We start from the raw sequence: 23,880 nt of genomic DNA on the forward strand, positions 1-23,880 counted from the left end.
CCTCAACATATTACTTGAATTAAATGTTTGTGGTTTATGTAGTAATAAGCCACACCCACTTTGACCTATCGCGATTAACTTTGAGATACGGCCCCAGGAGGGACCCAAGGTCATACCCACCAAATTTGATAAAAAATGGTTGTGCCATTTAAGAGATATAAAATTTCCTTATGTGCAGCACCCCCTAGTGGCCTACATTATTCAAAATTAGCCTATACCCCCACAGTCACATGCCAACCAAGGATCTCAGATTTGGTGGTGTTAGCAATTATTTTGAACGAGATATGCTACAGTTTGTGTAGCAAACTGTAGCATATCTCGTTCAAAATAATTGCTAGAAAACTTTACTTGTTAATATTTTGCAAATTTTTTGACTAAACAAAATTCTTTGCTGAACTGTAGATCAAGTCCAATTGAAGACTCTACGTGCCAAGTTTCATGCTGATTGGACAAAACCCCAAAGAGGAATTCGAAAAAGTAGGTTTTTGATATGTAGTGACTTACAAAGAGGAATGTGCTGTGGGAGTGGGCGTGGCCTATGTCAGAAGATGCGACTCTATGTAGGGAACATGTGGATATGAAATTTTATGAAGAATTACATTGAGAAAGTTAGAGGCCAAAATGTTTTTGCAATTATAGCTACAGTATTTAAGGAACCTGTGTATATGAAGGTTTTAAATGTGCAACAAACGGTGTAGGAGTTATGGGCCAAAACGTGTTGATCTTTGTTATAGCGCCACATGCAGGCGGATATATGTGAATTTTTGTGTCCAAGGTCCCCTGGGGGTTTTGGACCCACCCACCAAAGGGCACCGCCCTACCTTGCAAGGTTTAGGCTGCAGCACCACTTAACCAACGGAACTATAAAAGGTAAGAATAATAATAATAATAATCGGAACGATTACAATAGGGTTCCTAGCACCGCTGGTCCTAGGTTCCCTGGCGCCGCGGGCTTGACCCCCTAATAACAAACCAAATTACAAAAAAGTCTATTAAAATAAAAACAAAAAAGAAAAAAAAATGAAAAGAAAAGAATAGAAAGTGTCCTTGTCTGTGCAGTGGGTTTTTGTATCCACTAAAAATATTATTTATAGGATCACAGTTGTCTTTAGATGCTAATGTAATCAGAAAGACAGGAAGGACATGCTGTGTCATCTGGAAAAAAAGTTGATAAGGAGACTTGGTGTTGGAATATGGTAGTGCTGGAGAGCTTACAGAAAGAAGAAGTGGACACTGAGAGGACCGAAGAGAGTAGAAAGGAGAACAGGGAGGTACAGTGTTGGTGAAGGTAGATGGCAAAGGTCAAACAAATGGTGCACGACAACTTGTGTTAGGTTGGATAATCAAGAGGGGGTGACTCATTTATACAGGTCAGTGAGGTAGAGATGGGAAGGACATGCAGCAGGTTAGGTGATTAGAGATGGAGATGGAAATGTGCTGACAGGCTGGAAGTGTCAGGGGAAGATGCAAAGAATATTTTTGATGATCTGATGAATGAGGAAAAAGAGAGAGAATGAAGGACAAGTGAAGTAACACACATGAAGCCTGAATCATGCTACTGCATCATGAGCAGTGTCATCACAACGCGGCGACGACAGTGTGTGTGTGTCTCTTTTCCTCATACTGTTTACATGGTCACATGGGACTATATGTGTGAAAGCACCCTTAGTGTCACTGTTGTATTAGGATACCGGCGACCGTGGCTCAGGTGGTAGAGGGTCGTCTTCTGATTGAGAGGTTGGGTGTTCGATCCCAGTACCTGACTATGTGTCGAAGTGTCCTTGGGCAAGACACTGAACCCTAAGTTGCTCCCAGTGGTCGACTAGCGCCTTGCATGGCAGTCCTGTCCCACTGGTGTGTGAATGTGAGAGTGATTGGGTGAATGAGCTGATATGTAAAGCGCTTTGAGACTGCTTCAGTGTGGTTATAAAGCGCTATATAAATCAAGTCCATTTACCATTTATTTACCATACTACTGTGTTGGGGAGAGCAAAGGTGCGCATGTAGCTGTGGGGTGGGGCAGAGTTTTTTGACAGTGACCTAACCAAAAGGGACCTTTAAGGGGAGAGCTAAGCGCAAGTTACTTAGTTCTGCTTTAAGTCTTTTAATGCTAATGCTTGATGAAGCACAAAACAAAAGAGAATGAGCCCACATACAAGGGTATAAGTTAACTTTAGTGAGCAACAGCATGGTTTCTTGTCCAGAAAGAATACTACGGATGCAGTGTTTGCTTTGATGATGTTGACAGATAAGTACCGACAATGTCAGAAGGAGCTGTATATTGTAGCTCTAGAGAAAGCTTATGACAGGGTGTCCAGTGAAGAGCTTTGGTATTGTATGAGGAAGTCTGGAGTGACAGCAAAGTATGTTAGAGTGGTGCAGGACATGTATGAGAGCTCTAAGACAGTGGTGAGCTGTGACAGGAGTTCAAGGTGGAGGTGGGTCTGTATCAAAGATTAGCTATGAGCCCCTTCTTGTTGCTATGGTGATGGGCAGACTGACAGTTAGACAGAAAGCTCCATAGACTATAATGTTTTCAGATAACATTGTGATATATAGTGAGAGCAGGAAGCAGGTGGAGGAACATCTAGAGAGGTGGAGGTCTGCCCTGGAAAGAAGAGGAATAAAGTATTATTTAGGTGTAATAATCTCAATAGTTACATTAGTCTATTGGGACCAGCTTTGTCTTGTGAACACGTGAATTATAATGAAGAAATATTGCATTTCACAAGTTTGAACGGATGCATAGTGACATTAATATTATGCTAACATTTATTTCACACAACGTGTGACATGTTTAGCTTTTATCCTTCCTTAGTAAAGTGTTTAATCTGACCATAATCAAATTGATGGCTCTCTGTGGCTTTATGACAGTAAGACATGTTCTTTTTATTTGGCCTATTCCTTATATGGAGTGGTTCGCGTTAGCTCTTAGCCCAATCTGTGTGTCGGTGTGTTTGCTTAGCATAGTTAGCTTTAGTTGAGTTTCTAGTTCATAATAATCTGTGTATCATTCGTTCGTTTTTCATTATGTAATCGTTGCTACGAGTTAATCCCTGTACCTGTGTTTGTGGAACTTTGAGTGGACATGACGGAGGAACTTGGATTGGTTCACTTTGTTGGATGGTTATCTGGTCTTAACCAAGTAGTGGTCCATGATGTATTGCTGCTCGGCAGCTTCAGGTAGCCGTGACGAGCACCGCCGTCTGTGGGTGTGAGAGCTGGGGGCGGGAGGCATGGTGCACACCGCGGCCGTGGAGGCTTCGCTGAGGAGCTCCCGTCTACAGCGTTCCGCTCCAGAGAATAATACGTTGACAACAAATAGGGACAGTTTTGGCCTGTGGAACAAGGATTTTATGGGCATTCTTGGCTAAATTGAGGGACAAATGGCCCGTGGCCCTCGCTAATTTCCGACATGGGAATTTATCGTTTATATTGTGGGATGACATATTCTTACCGGTGAGAATATTTTTGACAATAAATCATGAACAATAAAATATCGCACATTCCTACTGACAAAGTCCAGATCGCTGTTCCTCATCGAACCGCAGTTTGCAAGTTCAACACTCAACAATGTTGCAATAATAACAATAATGCCAAGACAACTTTGTGATGTACTACTTGAAGAACTGTTCAACTTTCACACAGGAAAGTGAGAGCTTTGGCCTCACTCTGGATTTTAACTTGGGCAACTATACCTATGGGCTTCTCTGGACTGCACTGCCCTGTTTTTATTGTAACAAAATCCCCATTTTGCTCCACACCATAGACCAGAATGGGAATGTTGGGGCTGTATCTGAGCTTAAGCACACCACATGGCTCTATGATAAAAGACCTGACCACATGTCTGAAACAATCAACACGTCAACTAAAATGGCTGCTGATCTCTGGCCTCCTCCCAGCCCAAAATGGCCACTGGTCACCCCTCCAAATTGCTTTGCCCACTTCTATTGGCTGAGACCTGGCAAGGTGTCCATTGATGTGAATAGGAGAGCAAATGCACATACAGAAGGACGAGTCTGGAAGGACATTGAAGCGATTTACAAGAGGAAGATTTGTTTCCGAGCATAACCTAATATTTTTGGTGTGATCATCTGAGTCACTTTTGTGTCAGCATACCCATAGATTTCAATTCGTTTCAAAATGTTAAAATGATACTCAAGAGAACTGACAGGTAAACTCGATATGAAACGTATTTTAATAATTATTAACTATGCATGTGTAAGCCCTAATATATCTGTAACATGGTTCCCCAGTTTTGCAATTAATGACGGTGTAAATGACAGTTTTATAAAATGTTCATGCCAATTAAAACTACAAAGCAAATATCAGCAACATAATTTTTTCAATTATGATTTAAATTATAATTATGGCACCATTGTAATTGATTACCAATTACGCAATTGCAATTATAATTGGCCCCAACCCTGGTAACAATTATATCTCACTGTTGACCAGGATTTTTTCTACTCCTAGATGTTCTAAAAGGACTTTAAATGAAAGTTGCCTGACTAAACCTCTAGTATTATATAGGATCTTTTGCTACAGCTTGCCTTTAAAATTCAATACAGGTACCCTGAAAATGAAGTTGGAAAACAATTCGGTAAGAAGATCAACACCAGTAAGACAAAGGTAATGACTTTTTCAAAAAAGCGAAAAGACTATGTAACATCGAAATAGACAACACAGACATTGTAAAAGTGAAAACATTTGTCTATCTAGAACAGATGATCACTAATGATGGGAAGATTGATGCAGAAATCAACTGAAGAATCAGTATAGCAAGGTCAACATTCAACAAAATAAAAACACCCTAACAAACTAATCAAGTATTACCAGAATGCAGATGCCTTTGTGGAAAATAAATGAAGTTCTAATTGTGTAAGATTTGGTCTCTTCTTTTTCAAGTTTAAACCATGGCAACATTTAATACCAAAAATAAACATGGGGAGTGAAAGTAACTAGTTACCTTTACTTTGAGTACTATTTACTTGAGCTACTTTTTACTTGTACTTGAGTATTTTATGTATTGCTTACTTGTACTTGTACAATTTCAATCAAGTAACAGTACTTCTACTTGAGTACACTGTAAAAAAGTACGTAAAATATACAGCAAAAGACTGTCAAATTCCAACAGTAAAGTAGCGTAAAACCCAAAACGTCCTTTTACTGTATTAAATACATCAAATAACAGTTAATTGTGAAACTGGACAAAACTTTAATTTTTACTGTAATAAAATGATAAAGATTTTCTGTAGAAACAAATAAATATACATACATTTTAAAGTAAATATCGTAATGAAAAAAAATGTTTGAAAACCTTAGATTTTGCGGCATTATTTGGGCAAAACGACATCTTATGGAGTTGTGCACATTAGAATTTACAGTATAAATCTGTTGAAACAAAAACCTTCATTTTTACAGGAGCAAAATGTTAAAAAATAGGGTCCACTGTAAAAATACAACCAGTAAATACTATTAAAAAAGGCAAATATCAGCAGCAAAAGACAATAAAATGTTGTCTTTTTTTTATTTTATTTTTTTAATTCAGATACTGATATGCACATTAATAGTTAGGTCTGCAGTATATCATTGTTAACCTTTTCATAAAGAAAAATCAACAGCAAAAAAATATGTTTAAAATAAAGTTTAAGGTTGCTGAATAAAATTGATTTAAATATTCCTTTTTTAATTATTATTTAAAAACAACTTTATGTTTGTGTATGTCTCACGCCATATTATCAGACCACTTTAAGTGTTTTAATTTAAAGTTAAATGGGTCCTCTCAGTTTAAGGTACACTCCAATACAGTAGGTGGCGGTAGTGCACCTGCAACACGAGGTGTCACTCGCCAAAAAACAAAAACGAAGAAGAAGAAGAACACGTCATCTGACAAAGACCAATAGCGTGGCACGCTGCTGAGACATGTACAGACCGCTCTTTTTACCTGGACACCTGGTGACCTCGCTAACGGACGCAGTTTTGAATTCGTACCAGCGCCATTGTGGAGTGTGGAGGTCAGCTGGCTTGGTTCTGAATGTTCTGTCAGTGTTGTAGGGGGGTATGGATTAGTGATAGACCGATACATCGGCCGATTTTTGCGTTTATTACGTGTATCGACATTGGCCGATGTGGGCTGCTGCGTTCGCCGATCTGCATTATTTACAGAGAGCAGAAATTATTTTTACTTCTTGTTCTGCATCATCTGTTTTTATTATTTGTTAAATATGTTTTACTTGTTGTCGTTCTAACTCACCTTTATTAATTTCAATAAATGTTCCTTTTTTTAATTGCGACTCGTACCATTTGTTATCATCATTGTGTAATTTTTATGATGTAAATTGAGGGAGCAAAAGTAGTATCGGCTTCAAATATCGGCTCAAGAATATCAGCCGTCTGTATCGGTCATTGGCTAAGGCTGATGGAAAAAAAATCTGTATCGGCATCGGCCCTAAAAACCGATATCGGTCAATCTCTAGTATGGAATAGGGATTTACATCATGAAAATTACACAATGATGATAACAAATGGTACGAGTCTCAATTTTAAAAGAACAAACGTTTATTGAAATTAATAAAGGTCAGGTAGAACGACTAGTAAAAAATATTTAACAAATATTAAAAACAGGTGATGTAGAACAAGATGAAGTAAAAAATATTTCTGCTCTTTGTAGATAATGCGAATCGGCGAACGCACCATCAGCAAATAATATCAGCCGGCTGATGTATCGGTCATCACTCGTATGGAAAGCAGCACAAACCTGCACAGTGTCAATATTAGGAAACTTGTTTTGCACTTATTTTCTTTTAATTTCTTGTCTTATTTTTGTCATAGTTATTATTTATGTTGTATGCCCTTTTTGTTGTTTTCTTTCTGAATGCAGAAGGGATCTAACCAGTCCACTATGAAAGCTTCAGTGCCAACGTTGTTGTGAGTCTTCTGGCAGAAATGATGACGCCTGTATGAATTCTTTGGTTTCCCTAAACATCACACCCTGTCTGTACGAGGCTCTCACCATCTTCAATTAAATCTGCACCTAAAGATTCAATAAGAGGTAAGCAAGAGCATTGATTAGTTTAGCTAAAGATGGACAGAAAACGCAAATCTTAATCAGTCTAGGTCAGGTTCATTGTCCAGGTGAACAGTTTCATACAATGAAGGAAACTGACACTATAAAATTATCACCGTCACATTGAGTCATTAACTTCAAGTTCTATAATAAATCAATGGGAAACTTAAATACACAGTAACACAAATAATGATTATAATTAGGGCTGTGTTGTGTATGTATCATTTTTACATACACAAACTTACTGCTTAAATAATTTATCATTGGACCTGTTTTTGACAACAGGTTTTGTTCATTACTGTACATTTTGCTCAAGCACTGATCAAACTTTTGAAAGATTGTGTCTATGTTTTGCTGCAGAGGGGATCCTGCCAGTCCAAAGTGAACTCCTGATGGACATCTCAGTTCTCCAGCAGAGCTTCTATCTTCAACATCATGTGCATTAGAAACTCCACTACACGTTTGAGTGCTTTCCTTAACCACGGCAGGACCCAGTGACTCATTACTCTTGATCACTCAGGGGCAAGTGACTTTTTGTTTTATGTTTATTGATTCCTTCATGGATTACCAGCCATATAAATATGAACACATGCTGTATACTCAAGATCTATGCTGCTTTGTGAGTATAGAAACACAACACATGATCTGTACATTCTGTTTTATAGATGAAATGTCAATTTTCTTATTGTTTATTAGTAATATTCACTACCTTGGTTATATATGAGAATCTTTAGATTGTTCTAGATTTAGTGGTTGCTAATGTAAAATGTACGCTAAACCATTTACGTTCCTCATGTATTATACTGTATTTTTAACGGTAAAATACCAGGAATTTTGCCAGTTTTTTTCTCACAGTGTAGTTTTGGGGCCATTTTAATGATTTACTAAAATTCTGGAGAATTTTGAATCAGTATAATAAATAGTGAAATTAGAAAATAATAAATAGTAAAAACACTGGCTCTGATTGGCTAACATGGAACATGACACCACCTTAGCCAATCATAATTGCTCACCTTGTTTTTAACCCACCTCCTCACTACAGCTGAGTAAGAAGTCAGGGTTGCTTTTAGATCAGTTTATTCAATTAATGCATGTAACACACTGCATTTAGCATTCAGTAACGATAACGGCGTTGCAATGGCGTAAAAAGTAATTAGTTAGATTACCCCGTTACTGAAAAACAAACGCCCTTACCTAACGCCGTTATTTTAAACGCCGTTATTCCAAACACTGGTCACATTTTAGTCTTTTTGTTTTGTTCAAGTTGAAATTTAGTCCAGGGAAATCAGTTATTTAGTAGATTTTGCAAAGTGATGTTTGCTAAGGTAGTAAAAACTCTATTGTAAGCACATGTACCACTAACTATGTGTTTAGTCATTCAAACTAAGAATTTGCCACATTACTCTTGAATAAAAAAGTATCTAAGGTCACAAAAAGTTGAATACAAATTTACATTTTTCACAAGCTGTTTATTTTCAGGTTCAAGGTTCTTCATTTGTCATTGCAGTGTATTTCCATACAAAAAAACCTAAAGTGTTTCTCTCAGGCATTTGATGCTCTCAAACAACGGTCATACAATAGGTCCAGACATGACATCAGACATTGTACCGACAAACAACATTAAAAAACTGTTCCAAAAAAAGAAGAAAAGAGAGGGAAAAATGATTAAATGTTGTGTTTCTTCTTGGGGACCTTCAACCAGCACTTGAAACCGTTTCCATCCAGATTTCTTTTTAGAAGCTGTCTTCTCCTGAGTTGTCGCAGTCATCATGTGGTTGGACCGCGCCAGTGTTTTTCTCTTCTTCATCTAGAGCAGGCTATAGTTGTATCAGCTTTTTTTGGAACGTGCTCTCATTATGGCAGTGAGCTTCCTCTATTACCTCCTTGTCCTCCACCAGTTGGTTGTATTGGTCCATCTTGCTTTTTAAGTTATTTTCCATCTTTTTGAGAGTGACCTCCATTTCTGAAATAGTCTCGAGATGTTCATCTATGATACGATCAGTACTCTTTACACCTCAGTGTTATATGTGGTCCACATTGTTGTATGGTTGTGAGACATGGACAATAACATCATCAATCAGCAAAAGAATGCAACATTCAAGGTATGGACATACAGGAGAATGATGAGAATACCATGGATTGATGGAGTGACAAATGAAGTATTGAGATAGGTAAATGCCAAAATTTACAGAACATTGCTAGATAAAAATTACAATTAAAACAATTTTTAGCAGATGCTTTTATCAAAAGCGATGTACAACACGAGTATTTTTGGGTTAAGGAACTTGCTCAGCATTCCACAGTAATGCCCCAGGTTGGATTTGAGCCAATGAACCTCCAATTACAAGCCTGCTTTCTTAGCCGTTAAAATTTCAAGGAATGGACTGGAATGAGCTACCACATGACAAGTTGGACATATTAGACATAACATCATGAATAGCAACATTAAAAGTTCTTCCATTTATAAACCACTGGAGAACAACCCCAGAAAACTCCATATCAGATTTGAGTCGATGGACCAGTATACTGTGATCTACTGAGTCAAAGGCAGCTGTCAGATCAAGTAATACTAAAACTGTGCATCGACCAGAGTCATCGGTCATCATCACTTCACTGGAAACTTTCAGAAGAGCAGTTTTAGTGTAGTGGATTGACCTAAAGACAGATTAATATTTATCTTAAAAATCATGCTGTTCCATGAATGAGGTTAGCTGTTCATCGACAACTGTCTCCATGATTTTAGACATGAAGGGAAGCTTAGATTTGGGCCGGTACTTTATAGGCCCCCCTGGATTAAGATTGGGTTTTTAAGAATGAGATTTACTATAGCATGTTTAAAGAAGCTGGAGACAGAGCCAGATAAAATTGAGAGGTTTATCAATTTTACCACCCAAGGACCGACAACATCAAAAACACTTAAAAGCAGGGAAGTAGGAACAATGTCTACAGTGCTTGATGAGGCTTTCATCTTTCCTATTGAATCCTGAACATCTTGTAGGTTGACAGGAGTGAAGGAGGACCATGAGCTCACAGGGGCTGAGGCAGTGCACAAGCTAGCTTTATCTTTTCTTTAAGATGGAATTTATGTACCTCTAGTTTAGTGGTGTTCCACAACCGTTCCACTTACCGGCAGACAAAGACATTCACTGAAGTTGTAAACATATTTACCAATAACAGTTTTGGTGAACTGGTAAAGGTTGTTAGCCATGAGCATATAAATTATTTCAACCACAAACATTTGATGCAAGGCCATGGATTTGATACAAGGCCTTAGATTGGATACAAGGCCACAATGGCACAACAATAGTTTGATGTGCACAAATGGTGCAGTTAAATAGGGTTTCGTTTTTAGGCACCAGAAACTGACTTCATCAGACTGTTTACAACCAATCTTTGGGTGTGTGTGGGAAAACAAATCAGCTAAAAACAAATGCAGATAGTTGCCCAATAAGATACTAAACCTTAGGACTGGATGTTCTGGGATGGGCCTCTGTGCAGACTGAATCAATAAACTAAGATTAAAGGATTTGGGGCAGATAAAAGTTCATAAAACAGAAGTCACACTTTTAAAAGGTGTAAAATGAGAGTTGGCACCAAAAACATATTGAACACAATTAGGGATGGGTACGAATTTGGTACCTTTACAGGCACCACCGCATTTCGTCAGCACTACCAAGTACCGATTCATGAAAAATCAAACAGTACCATATTTCGTGACTTAAAGATATTAATGACTGTGACTTTCAGTACAACCAAAATTGCATAACATCAAATACTAATGTTCCACTCTAACTCTCTCTTCCCTGTTCCTTTCCCCCTCATCAAAGTGTAACTGCCCTCTCTTTTTATGTCTCTCCCTCTAAAGTTTAGCTTTAGGGGTGGGATGGGGGGCTGGGGATGGCAGTAAAATTAATGTATATTTGTTTAGTTTTTTGCAAGAATAAAACATGCTTAGCTATTGCAAAAATATTATTGCAATAGAAAATGATTGCAAAAAGGTCAACAATAATTTGCAAGAAAAGGTGGAAGGTAAGACAATGTGTAACATTTGAGATTTCATTATTAAACAAATCAACATTTATTACTGCGTTAATACACAAAGTACCGGAAATTGGGACAGTAATGATACAGATTCCCAGGTACAGAGAATCTGTATTTTATTGGTTTGAATTTCAAGGTACCATAACTTATCATGATACATTCTTTTGTCATAATGGTGACAGTTACGTCGAATTCAGAATAAAAAATATGATAGGCTACAGCATTTATCTGTTGCTATGATGGAATCAGCATCACACGTGTCTTATATTTTCCAAAGGTAAATGAGGGCCACCCTACAAAGAATTGGAAACACGGAATCCTCATTAACAACCATGTGACATGCAAATAACAGAGCCATAAGCACAACACTTTCCATGTTAATATTGTGATTTAACTAGGTTAACTATGACCTTGCATACTAACAGTTTGGTGTCATGGGGAAATGACAGCACAAGTGGTGATTGGTGAATTGAAGCCAGATTAATCTCATACATTAAATTTTCTCACATATCAGACTTATAGATACACGTGATGTAGCCAAGCCTACGGTGTAATAGATGTGTTCCTTGAGGGAACTATTAGGTCCATGTACAGTGGGGCAAAAAAGTATTTAGTCAGCCACCAATTGTGCAAGTTTTCCTACTTAAAAAGATGAGAGAGGCCTGTAATTTTCATCATAGGTATACCTCAACTATGAGAGACAAAATGAGAAAGAAAAATCGAGAAAATCACATTGTAGGATTTTTAGTGAATTAATCTTTTTAAGTGGGAGTAGTTGCACAATTGGTGGCTGACTAAATACTTGTTTGCCGCTCTGTATGTAAGCATGTTCACATTAAAGCTGCAGTATGTAGAATCGTGAGAAACAACCTTGCTCACCCTTAACTCCCTGTTTCAAAATCTAATGTCCCTTACCGGCATCCTCATGAGCGCGCACAACTGTGGAGCTCTTAGTGACTTTTTCCTCAATAAACAAGCAACGCATCTAGCAACTTTATATTGTGTTATTGCACTTTGCAGATGAAAAACACATGGGCATGGAGTTGGTGACTGTCAGAGGAGCGGAGATGTCGAGTTGGTTTGTGAGTATGGATAAGTTCTTTGAGGTACACTGGTGCGCTGCCATAGACACACTGATAGGTCAGGAGGCAGATTTTAAACTCAGTCCTGAACCTAACATGAAGCCAATGAAGGTTATAGAGGATGGGTGTGATGTGTTCACATTTGCGCACCCTCATCAGGACCGTGGCAGCGCAGTTCTGAATGTACTGTAATCTCTGCAGGCTCCTGCCAGGGATCCCGATGAGAAGTGTGCACATGATTTTCAGTGGCGCACCACAACAGGTGAGCGCAGTCGCACTGATGAGAAAGTCACCCTATGAACAGAGGGTTAGGGTTAGGGTCTTTGGCTATGTGCAACGAAGCTTAGAACACCAGAAACGTGCACTGCACAATACGTTTAGGAAAAGAACTGAAACCAAAAGGGCTACTGGTGAGCTCATAATGACTGGACTGTTCAAATGTGAACTCATAATTGTATAATTAATTTACTCAATTAATTTGCTCAATTAATTTGCAGAATTCATTAAGTTGTTTATATGAGAAGAGGAAAATAGTTTAAAATTTGCTTAAAACCTTGTTGATGTAGGCCTATTTAAGGGCTAAAATAAGTTAGTATTTAAAATATAGCAAATTTCTCTTTAATAAAATTCAGAGAGAAAATATTTAATTTGTTTGAAAATAGTATACTATAGAAGCACTTCTGTTGAGAAATTGTTAAACAAAAATTTAAATTGTAATAACTATAATTAATATAAACGTAAGGAAAAAGGTTTCAGGTTATAAAAGTAGACCTAGTTTTCTGTTTGGTTAATGCCTATTTTTACAGATTACTACCTGCATTGATTTAGTAAAAAAAAGTTTAAAATATACGTTTACCAAATTAAATGTACTGACCTGAAATTGTGTTTATTTGTACTTACTTTGTTTGATGAAAAATTATGAACTCATTTGCATTGTGTTTTGTGTTTTACACCTTTATTGTCACTGGAAAGAATAAAAGTAAGAACGAGTGAAATCCTGAGTCTGGTCAAGTCCTTCCTTTTTCAAGTGTGGGACTTGTACAGTCGCCCGTGATATTGTACATGATATGAGTGATAACACGTGTTTTAAAGGCTATTTTGCACAATAGGTGTGCCTTCAGATTTTTACTTGTCCTTTGGTGTGCCTTGGGCACAAAAAGTTTGGGAACCACTGCTGTACACACATGGTTTTAATCCCACCTAATGGATATTATTTGCACATTCACAAACACATGCGTACACTTAGGATCACATAAAGTTTTGAAACACCACTTCCCAGTTCTCACACGTTACACATCACATGGGTCACTGACGCAGGTTAGGTCAAAGGGTGGGGGTCCAACAAGCGAGGAGGGGAGAAGAAGGAAAAGCCAAAAACATCCTGGAGGTCAGCCTCTTTTGGCTTCCAGAACTGATCGAGATGGAACACTGTTGATACTGAATGGTCTCATGCTCACTTTTAAAACGTGTTTGTAATAAATGGCATCAACTCTATTATTTGACTTCAGTTTTACTATAAGTGTAAGTCCTACTCTAATAATAAAAAACCCAGTTGGCTGTGTAGACCTTCGGGACTGGACCGGCTCCACAATTAAGGGAAATATTGATTGATTTATTGATTGACTGATGGTAACATGCAAAGCAGGCAGTCAGGGAATAGGCAAAACAACTGACTGACTGACTAGAGAGGTATTTGACAAGACAGGGAAGGCTGTGACAATGTGATGGCAAACTGATAAGTCACCGACTCTGCGAAGGAATTCAGGTACATTGTGAAAGTACAATCCCAGTGTGTGACCTGAAGCCTTGGTTCAAGTTATTAAAGTGGGATTTGTTCTGCTTCTTACTTGGCTGTGTTTGTACTTGGCTAGATTTGTTTTCTGTCTGCAGACAATTTGTTTTACTCAGCCTAGGGATTAGTGGTGAAGATATAATGATGGGTTAGATAATAATAATAAAACTTTGTACACACAAAACAAAGGACACTTGTCTGGATGAAAGTGCACCCATTTAATGAGCTCTTGGAAAAACTCGTAGAAAAACTAAGAACAGACTGAATGAAACTAACTGAAAGTAAATAAGATGAGATCATCATGCATTGTAAAATTGCAGCACCATCTATATTAATGCAAAAAAAATGTGATGAAAACACTGCTGTAGTTTTCAGTAAAAAGATAAAAAATAAACTAATTATGATACTTTATTATAACTAGTACAATGCCCATTGGAAGTATGTATTCATATAGTAGGAGCTTAAGTAGAGTTGTCAATTATGGCCAAATGAGTATGTGTTTGAAGGTTGAATGTACAAAGAGATGTACATACTCTGTAGTGTTATAAGGGGTATATTTGTGGGTGCAAAGTATAAATAAATTGTGTGATTTCCTTGGTTTAATTCTCTGGGACATGCACATGATAAATGTTTTTTTTTTTTTTTAACACATTTAAAAAAATTTTGTAATGTATTTTTTTGAGTCATTGTGTGTATTTTTGTATCTTTCTGTTGTGTTTTTGTATAATTATAATTTTTTGTTGCCGTTGTAGTGTGATTCTGGAGTCATTTTGAGTATTTATGGATCTTCTTTGGTGTACTTATGTGCAATTCTGTTGTCATTTTGTGTTTTTTTTTAATACATATTTAGTTTCATGTCTTTTGAGTCATTTTCATATTTTTGTTTTTTGGTGTATTTTTCTGTAACCTATGTTTTTGGAGTCATTTTGTGTTTTAGGAGCCTTTATGTATTTTTTGTGCATTTCTGTTGTCGTTTTGTGTACTTTTTGTATAACTGTTATTTGTTTTTTTTGTACTCATTTAGTATATTTTAATTATAAATACCTTATGTGTGGTGAGGGCGTGTTTTGAGGTGTGTGTGTGTGTGTGTGTGTGTGTGTGTGTGTGTGTGTGTGTGTGTGTGTGTGTGTGTGTGTGTGTGTGTGTGTGTGTGTCTGTGTCTGTGTCTGTGTCTGTGTCTGTGTCTGTGTCTGTGTCTGTGTCTGTGTCTGTGTCTGTGTCTGTGTCTGTGTCTGTGTCTGTGTCTGTGTCTGTGTGTGTGTGTGTGTGTGTGTGTGTACAGTATACATATATAAGACTCTAGTGTTTTCCCCTCCCTACCCTCAGGTATGTCAGCTCACAGTAACTGAACAAAGCTGCAGGCTGAGATCTTCTGTAGTTGTTTTCTTTTCATTTTTTTTTTTTTTTACAAAGCAGCTACAGCCTCCAAAAAACACAATAAGCATAATATGCACAATTACAACTTCATATCTCATATCTCACTTTCACTTTAAAATAATCAACTATTCTCCACCCTTCCATTTTCTACCTTCTGAATCTTTGAAAATTTAAGAAGCACTTTAATGTTATGGTTTTGCAGCATTGAATCTACAGTAGTAAAGCACCCAAAGGAGCCCATTGACCTGGATTGATAAGGTGATTGATTGTGTAACATGATAGCAGTGTAGTAATAATAATATTAATACATAATAATAATAATTGTTTGGTTCAAGGTCCCTAATAAAATGAGCAGGTTTAGACAATTAATAATTAATAATATTAATTCCGAATCTGAGTTAAAATGGAAATAACTGATGTTGACAGGTAGTCATGGTAACTCAAAAGATGAAGTCACTATGTTCTAAAAGTCCCACAGGTAGACATCAAAGCCTTATTGTGGAACTACAAGCACTGCGCTAGTTACTTTGACCATAGTACTTTGGACCATCGTCAAAAGCAGACATCCAGTTGACTTCAGCTGATCAAAGAAATGATGATGGAGAAGCCAAGTGCACAGGTGGCCGGGCGAGCGTTTGTCCGACACTATTACACCGTACTGTACAAGGAGCCAGAGAACCTGCACAGCTTCTATGGGAAGGACTCATTGTACGTTCACGGAGGTTTGGTCTCCAACGGACGGTCGGAGATCCAGAAGCGAGTGACGGAGCTCAGCCTCAGGGACTGTAACACCAGGATTCGTCACATGGACGCCCGCTTCACGTTGAGCAAGGGCATAGTGGTGCAGGTGATGGGGGAGCAGTCCAATAACATGCAGCCCATGAGGAGGTTCATGCAGACCTTCTTTCTGGCTCCTGAGGGAACAGCTGCAAACAAACTCTATATTCACAACAATGTGTTCACGTACCAGGACGAGGTGTACGGGGACTCGCTCCCAGTGTTAACAATCCCCCCCCACGTGGTTAAAGCCCCGCCCACAACACAACCCAGAGTGGAGGTAAAGTGTGAGTCTCAGAACTCCACAGAGAGACCTTAGAGACAGCAGAAAGATGGAGAACCAAGGCCCAACAATCCAACGGTGGTGCACCGCGGCCCCCGACCAGTGCGTGAGGGGCAGAGCGGTCAGTCTAAGGGTCCAAGGATGGTTCGTTATCCTGACGCTCATCAGCTGTTCGTAGGAAATATTCCTCACGACGTGAAAAAGACAGAACTGATGGAGTTCTTTGAATGGTTTGGCACAGTCCTGGATTTGAAGATCATCAGCGGAGGAAAACATCCAAACTTTGGCTTTGTGGTGTTTGACAATTCTGAACCGGTCCAGAAGATCCTCAGCAGCAGACCTATTTGGCTGTTTGACGACGTGCGTCTGAATGTCGAGAAGAAAAAGACGCGTGAAGTCAAGCGCAGAGATGCTCGTCCTTGCCCTAGAGCACCCTGAGGGGGCGGAGTCAGAGGCCCCCTGACCCGAGGGGGTGGAACCAACAAACCCAGCTTTGGCTCTGAGCATGCGGTGGTGGCCTAGTGAGCGTTTCTCTGCCCTCAAGCAGTGAAACCACGCCCTCTCCCAAAGCCCCACCCACTGTGTATCTGGACGTTTGCCTCACGCTAAACTCCAATCAACCTAAAGATTCAAATATTGGTTGAAAACTACTTGAACTGTGGTCTGTGGTCAATGAACTTTGAATAAAAACTAACAAAAACAAACACGACTCGTAACATTGTGTGCTGCCTGGCAAGCCTTTTCAGAGGGTTTGAATCAAAGATTTGAACAATAATAATAATAATAATCATAATAGTAGGGCACATGTCATTGTTAAACACAGCTCTTTGTGCTGCTCAGGTCACATTTTTCAACTTGCGACTGACACTTAACGACATCCTTCATGACACCTTATTCATGCTAATGAAAGATATTAACAGCCCACTGTCAGCCTTATGTAGAAAACTTCAAGTAAAGTGTTACAAACAATCCAACGTTGAAAACAAATACAGAAAAATTTAGCTTTTTTTAAAAATATTTTTTTTAACTTTTTTCTTTACTACTACTCATTTTCTACCATTGTGACGGTTTGGCAGTTTGTGAATGGTTATTGTTGCCATGAATGTTAGGTTCTGTTTTTATGGGTGCCAGCCAGGTTTCCCTCCTGACGTATAGGATATTTGTATTAGTATGAATTTTGTTTTGTCTGTACAGTCGATGAGTTTCCTTTAAAATGTCAAACCTCACTAGGACATATGTTCCTAGACATACACCCTGTTACATATGACATATAGACTGAAAAAAAACAACACACTCAGGAAATGTAATTCTTTACAAGTATATTGAAGTTGTCCACACCAAATAAATATACACACAGACATGTGAGTGAGTCCTTTGCTCTCCAACACACATCATACAGCTACAACTCAAATATATCCACAAAGGTCCAGAGGAGTCAGAAGTTCTCACTCCCCCCCAATTTCCTTGCTCCACAGCGTATCTAAATAAACAGAACTGTGTTTGAAATCATATTCTTTCTTTCAACATGAGATATAAAAATATTAAACATAAAGTTTTTACGTACTGCAAAAAAAGTCAATGACGTCACACAGACGGCAGGTGGAAGTGTGAGTTGACTGCACAAAGCAGGCTAGAATAAACATATTCAATATTATTTTAACATACTTCCTTCAATATCATAACAGCAGTAAATAATATTATATGAAATAAAGGAAACACAAAACAAAAGAAACTCACGGACAGTCCAGTGTCTGGTCAGACGTGTACGTGCGGTGTGCGTCTGACGTCACCGACGCTTTGCAGCTACCAGGAAGCGGTAATGTCTGGGTCTGCGACTGACTGTTTCCAGCTCTAAAAACTATTTGCGGCAATGACTGGCACCGTGAGTGGATGGACTTCCTCCAGTAAGGACGCAACTGGTGAGGACCTCGAACAATCCGGTATGCAGTCTCCACGGACACGCTCCGCTCCGACCCAGAAACCGATGCTGCTCCTCCATGGCTCTCTGAGGTATGCCATTTAACTACCGCAGGCAGGAGGCTTGCCCAGCGGAGGAACCGGGGATAAGTGAAAAGGCGAGGAGACAGAGATGGGCGTTAGGGTGAGGTCAGAGTAAGAGGCTGAACAGGGGAGTGAACCGGTGGTGTGGGAAAAAAAACGAGAAAAATAAGTGACTGAGGCTGCAAAGGCATTTTGCAGGTTGTCACACCATTACTTGAAAAAATTTAAACATAGGGCTGTTTCTTTATTAGTACACAACTTAAAATACAGATTTTAACAGCTTATCAGTCAGTTTTGTTTTTCTTTTGTGTTTTTGTTCTTTTACAGTAAATTGAAATATCAGGATGCACTTGAAGCTCACATGAGAAGCATCAAATAGAGCAGGTCATCTGGAGTGGGAGGTTTTGGACATCAACTGCTATGTAGCAAATTTTGTAGTACAAGTGCATTTACTGCACTTTAATGCACGGTATCTGAAATGAGATACATACCTGTTTGAAAATATTCTTCCAGGGATTTGCTATGCACCTAAAATAACAACATAACAAAAACAGTATATAAATAATAACTGGATTTTCATTGAATGAATTTATATTCTGATTGCATATAGTGTACACATTTGAAGAATCAAAACAACCTCTTTAATGATACAAAGACTTTCCCTCTCTAGAAAACCATGTCAATCAAAAACGTACAGTTATACAGATACTTCCAAGTTTGAATAATCAGAGAAATTGATCAAACGAGGCTTCAAATTTATGAAAATCTGCTCTGAAGTGTGTGTGTGTGTGAGTGTGTGTGTGTGTGTGTGTGTGTGTGTGTGTGTGTGTGTGTGTGTGTGTGTGTGTGTGTGTGTGTGTGTGTGTGTGTGTGTGTGTGTGTGTGTGGCTGCATGTCACCTGAAATTAGGAATAAATAGGGTGAGACAAGATGATCCTATTTTCTCTGGCACAAAAAAAGGAGGAGTTTAATTAGTAATATGATATTCTGCAAATGACACAGACCTAATCCACACTGGCAGGGAACATGCCAGAGGTGGATTTAGAGTGCATGGATTTTTGTAGTTTTATGAATGACATTATTTAGGAATGGGCAACAAGCCCCAAAGATTTATTTCCCACTTTAATCGCTTCCTCTGTGGATTTACTGGACATTTTACTCAAAGGTGCGCTCACCTTTGCTCACGCAGTGAAGCGCCGGAGGAGAGGAAAAAGAGCTGGTGCGCTTGTGCGCCTCCGCCAGCGCGGCCGACGCACACCGTTACCGGGGATATTCCTCTCTAACGTGCGCTCACTGTGTAACAAAGTGGACGAACTCCAGCTGCTGTTGGGTAGAAACAGAGACTTCTCCTCATCTTCTGTTCTGTGCTTCACGGAAACCTGGCTGTGTGGAGCGGTACCGGACTCTGCGCTGCAGTTGGCCGGCTTCCAACGTCACGGACCGGACCGAGACGCGGAGCTCACCGGGAAGAGGAAAGGTGGAGGAATCTGCTTTTATGTGAACAGCAACTGGTGTAACGACGTGACAGTGATCCTCCAGCACTGCTCTCCTCACCTGGAATCCTTTATTATCAACAGCAAACCCTTCTATTCTCCCCGTGAGTTCACTTCATTCATCCTGGTTGGTGTGTACATCCCACCGTCAGCTGATGTGCGCGAGGCACAGCGCACACTCGCCGACCAGATCCTGTGCATGGAGCGGACCTACCCGGACTCTTTTATCATTGTGCTTGGTGACTTTAATAAAGGGGACCTCTCACACCAGCTCCCCAAATATAGACAATTAATTAAATGTCCGACCAGAGAGGAGAAGACACTGGATCACTGTTACACCACACTAAGCAGTGCTTATCACGCCGTTTCCCGTGCTGCACTGGGCCTATCGGACCATTTGATGGTCCCCCTGATTCCTTCATATAGACAGAGGCTGAAGCTCTGTAAACCTGTGGTGAAGGAATCTAAACAGTGGACCAGTGAAGCAGTGGAGAAACTCCAGGAGTGTTTGGACTGTACTGACTGGGATGTTTTCAGGTCTGCGAACAGTTCTCTGAATGAGTTTACAGACGCTGTGACGTCCTACATCAGCTTCTGTGAGGACAGCTGCATTCCATCAAAGACCAGGGTGAGTTATAACAATGACAAACCCTGGTTCACAGCTAAGCTCAGAGGGCTGAGGGCAGACAAAGAGGTCGCTTTCAGGGGTGGAGATAGAGCCAGGTACAGAGAGTCGAAGTACACGTTTGGAAAGGAGGTGAGAAAAGCCAAACGTTTGTACTCAGAGAAGCTACAACATCAGTTCTCTGCGAATGACTCGGCTTCTGTCTGGAGAGGGCTCAGGCAAATTACAAACTACAAGCCCAGAGCCCCTGCTGCTGCTAACGACCTCTGCCTGGCCAACAGTCTGAATAACTTCTATTGTAGATTTGACAGACAATGGGACAGACCTGACTCCATCCCCCCTCACACCTCTGACCAGCCTCACTCCAACACCTTCACCCCCCACATCAAAGCTACAGTCTCACCACAGCTGCTTACAGAGGCTCTCTCACCTATCTTCCCCCCCCCCCCTCCTCCCCCCCTCCCACAGAGGCACCTTTCTCCATCAAAGAGAGAGATGTAAATAGACTTTTCAGGAGACAAAACCCCCGTAAGGCTTGTGGACCGGACTCTGTCTCTCCTTCCACCTTAAAGCGCTGTGCTGATCAGCTGTCTCCAGTGTTCACAGACATTTTTAACTTCTCACTGGAGACATGCACCGTACCAGCCTGTTTTAAGGTCTCCACCACCGTTCCTGTCCCTAAAAAGCTGAGGATCACAGGACTTAATGACTACAGACCCGTCGCTCTGACATCTGTGGTCATGAAGTCCTTTGAACGCCTCATGCTCTCCCACATCAAGGACATCACCGACCCCCACCTGGACCCCCTGCAGTTTGCCTATAGATCCAACAGGTCTGTAGACGATGCTGTAAACCTGGCTCTCCACTTCATCCTCCAGCACCTGGACTCCCCAGGCTCCTACGCCAGGATCCTGTTTGTGGACTTCAGCTCTGCTTTCAACACTATAATCCCAGCTCTCCTTCAGGACAAGCTTTCCCAGCTGAACGTGCAAGACTCCACCTGCAAGTGGATCACAGACTTCCTGTCTGACAGGAAGCAGCACGTGAAGCTGGGAAAACCCATCTCTGCTCCCCGGACTATCAGCACTGGATCTCCTCAGGGCTGTGTTCTTTCTCCTCTGCTCTTCTCTCTGTACACCAACAGCTGCACCTCCTCTCACCAGTCGGTCAAACTCCTGAAGTTTGCAGACGACACGACCATCATCGGTCTCATCTCTGATGGAGACGAGTCTGACTACAGGTGGGAGACAGACCGATGGTGTCCTGGTGCAGCCAGAACAACCTGGAGCTCAACGCTTTAAAGACAGGGGAGATGATAGCAGATTTCAGGAAGAACCCAGCCCCCCTCACCCCCCTCACCCTGGGAGACTCTACAGTGAGCTCTGTGGAGTACTTCTGCTTCCTGGGGACCATCATCATTCAGGACCTCAAGTGGGAGCTGAACATCAGCTCCCTTATCAAAAAAGCTCAGCAGAGGATGTACTTCCTGCGGCAGCTGAAGAAGTTCAGTCTGCCAACAAAGATGATGGTGAACTTCTACAGCTCCATCATCCAGTCCATCCTCTGCTCCTCCATCACCATCTGGTACGCTGCAGCTACTACCAAGGACAAGGCCAGACTGCAGCGTATCATCCACTCTGAAGAGAAGGTCATCGGCTGCAATCTGCCCTCCCTCCAGGACCTGTACGCCTCCAGGATTTTGAGGCATGCAGGAAAGATTATGGCCGACCCCTCCCACCCCGGTCATAAACTGTTTCAATCTCTCCCTTCTGGAAGGAGGTTTCGGTCCATCAGGACCAGAACCTCCAGACACAAAACCAGCTTCTTTCCCTCTGCCACCATCCACATGAACACACCCCAAGTCACCCACTGAACCCCCCCCACAACCGATCACCACCTCCATGATGACATTATCTGCTGCACTGTATATATATATATATATATATATATATATATATATATATATATATATATATATATATATATATATATATATATATATATATTTATCTATTTATCCTATTTATCCTTTATTCTCTATCTATCCTTTATTTATCCCTCATCCTTTATATTTATTGTTATTATTATTATTATTATTGTTGCTTGGTTGTTCTTTGTTTTTTTATTTTTTTGTTGTTTGTTTTGTGCACCAACTACCAAGACAAATTCCTTGTACTGTCCTTAAAACTGTACATGGCCATTAAAAACATTTCTGATTCTGATTCTGATTTCTGATATTTTAGAAATGTAACATTTCTAACTTTTCCTTGTGCTGCTGTTGGCTGCAATATTCATTTTAATCTATAAATACTGTAATTTGGAAATACAAGACCATCTGGAACATTTATAAGGTATTTACTTGAGGTAGTACACCGGTTTTCATGTAGCACAGGTTACACAAAGAGTTTTTGGGTTCATTTACATTTTTCTTTTAATACAAAAAATAGAAATGGAGAATCAAAGTAAAACTTCATTCTATTTTGCTTGTGGTTTGCTGTGTTTTTGGATTTGTTTTTGAGTATTTTGTTGTATTATTTTATATTCTTTAATTTTGGTGTTTTTGCTGTCATTTTTGTGTCGCTTTCCCATCATTTGGTGAATTTTTCCATTTTTTGTTTGTAGATGTCTTGTGTTTATTGTGTATTTTTGTGTATATTTGTTGCCATTTTTGTCTGTTTGATTTTATGATTGTGCTTTTGCGTATTTACTATTTTTATTCTGTGATATTTAATATTTTTTGGAGTCAATTTGTATATATTCTGCTTTTCTGTGCATTTGTGTCTTTTTCGTGCATTTGCTTTGAGGGCCGCCAGTTGCCCACGTCTGCTCTAAACTGCAATTTTGTGAATATATCTTAGATTTGCTTTTCACATAATTTTAGTTAATTAAACAAATTAATTAGTTATTCTAATCAGTCTACCAGTTATTAATCAGTTTTTCAGTGTATATTTGATATCCAGATGGATTTAATTTTTTCAACTCTTTTTTTGAAAGAGTGACATTTTCACTTGGTTTGATAAGCAGATGTTAATCATGCTGACCTGGCCAATCACAACAATGTTATTTAAGTGTGTGTATTTCTCCGGTCCTGCCTAAAGGTCATTGACTGTAATTGACTTTGATTTTGCAATAAAAAAAATTAAAAAAACTGGCAACATGCTGAATGTTTGCCCTGCTTTACCTTCATACGATAGGATAGTATCCAGGTACTTGATGAATATATGTACCTAATTAATTCATTTCAAGGATAACCAATTGAAAAATCCTAAACATAAAATAATCCAAAAAAAAAAAAACAAGTGTTGTGTCGTCTCAATATGTTCAGTACCAGTGACGTGCC

The 23,880-nt window shown here is 39.6% G+C and overlaps 1 protein-coding gene and 1 pseudogene across 1 annotated transcript in view; both read left to right on the plus strand.

The window, feature by feature from the left end:
- Positions 1 to 461: 461 nt before the first annotated feature.
- Positions 462 to 23,880, plus strand: part of LOC114474875 (TRPM8 channel-associated factor homolog) — a 42,442-nt gene continuing 19,023 nt past the window's right edge. The window contains exons 1-2 of the mRNA XM_028465459.1: positions 462 to 477; positions 6,884 to 7,054. The gene's annotated coding sequence lies outside the window, so the exon portion shown is untranslated. The remainder of the gene's footprint in view (positions 478 to 6,883; positions 7,055 to 23,880) is intronic.
- On the plus strand, positions 15,858 to 17,125 carry LOC114474888 (ras GTPase-activating protein-binding protein 1 pseudogene; annotated as a pseudogene).

This window comes from Gouania willdenowi, chromosome 13 (assembly GCF_900634775.1).
Source record: "Gouania willdenowi chromosome 13, fGouWil2.1, whole genome shotgun sequence".
Lineage (NCBI taxonomy): Eukaryota > Metazoa > Chordata > Actinopteri > Blenniiformes > Gobiesocidae > Gouania > Gouania willdenowi.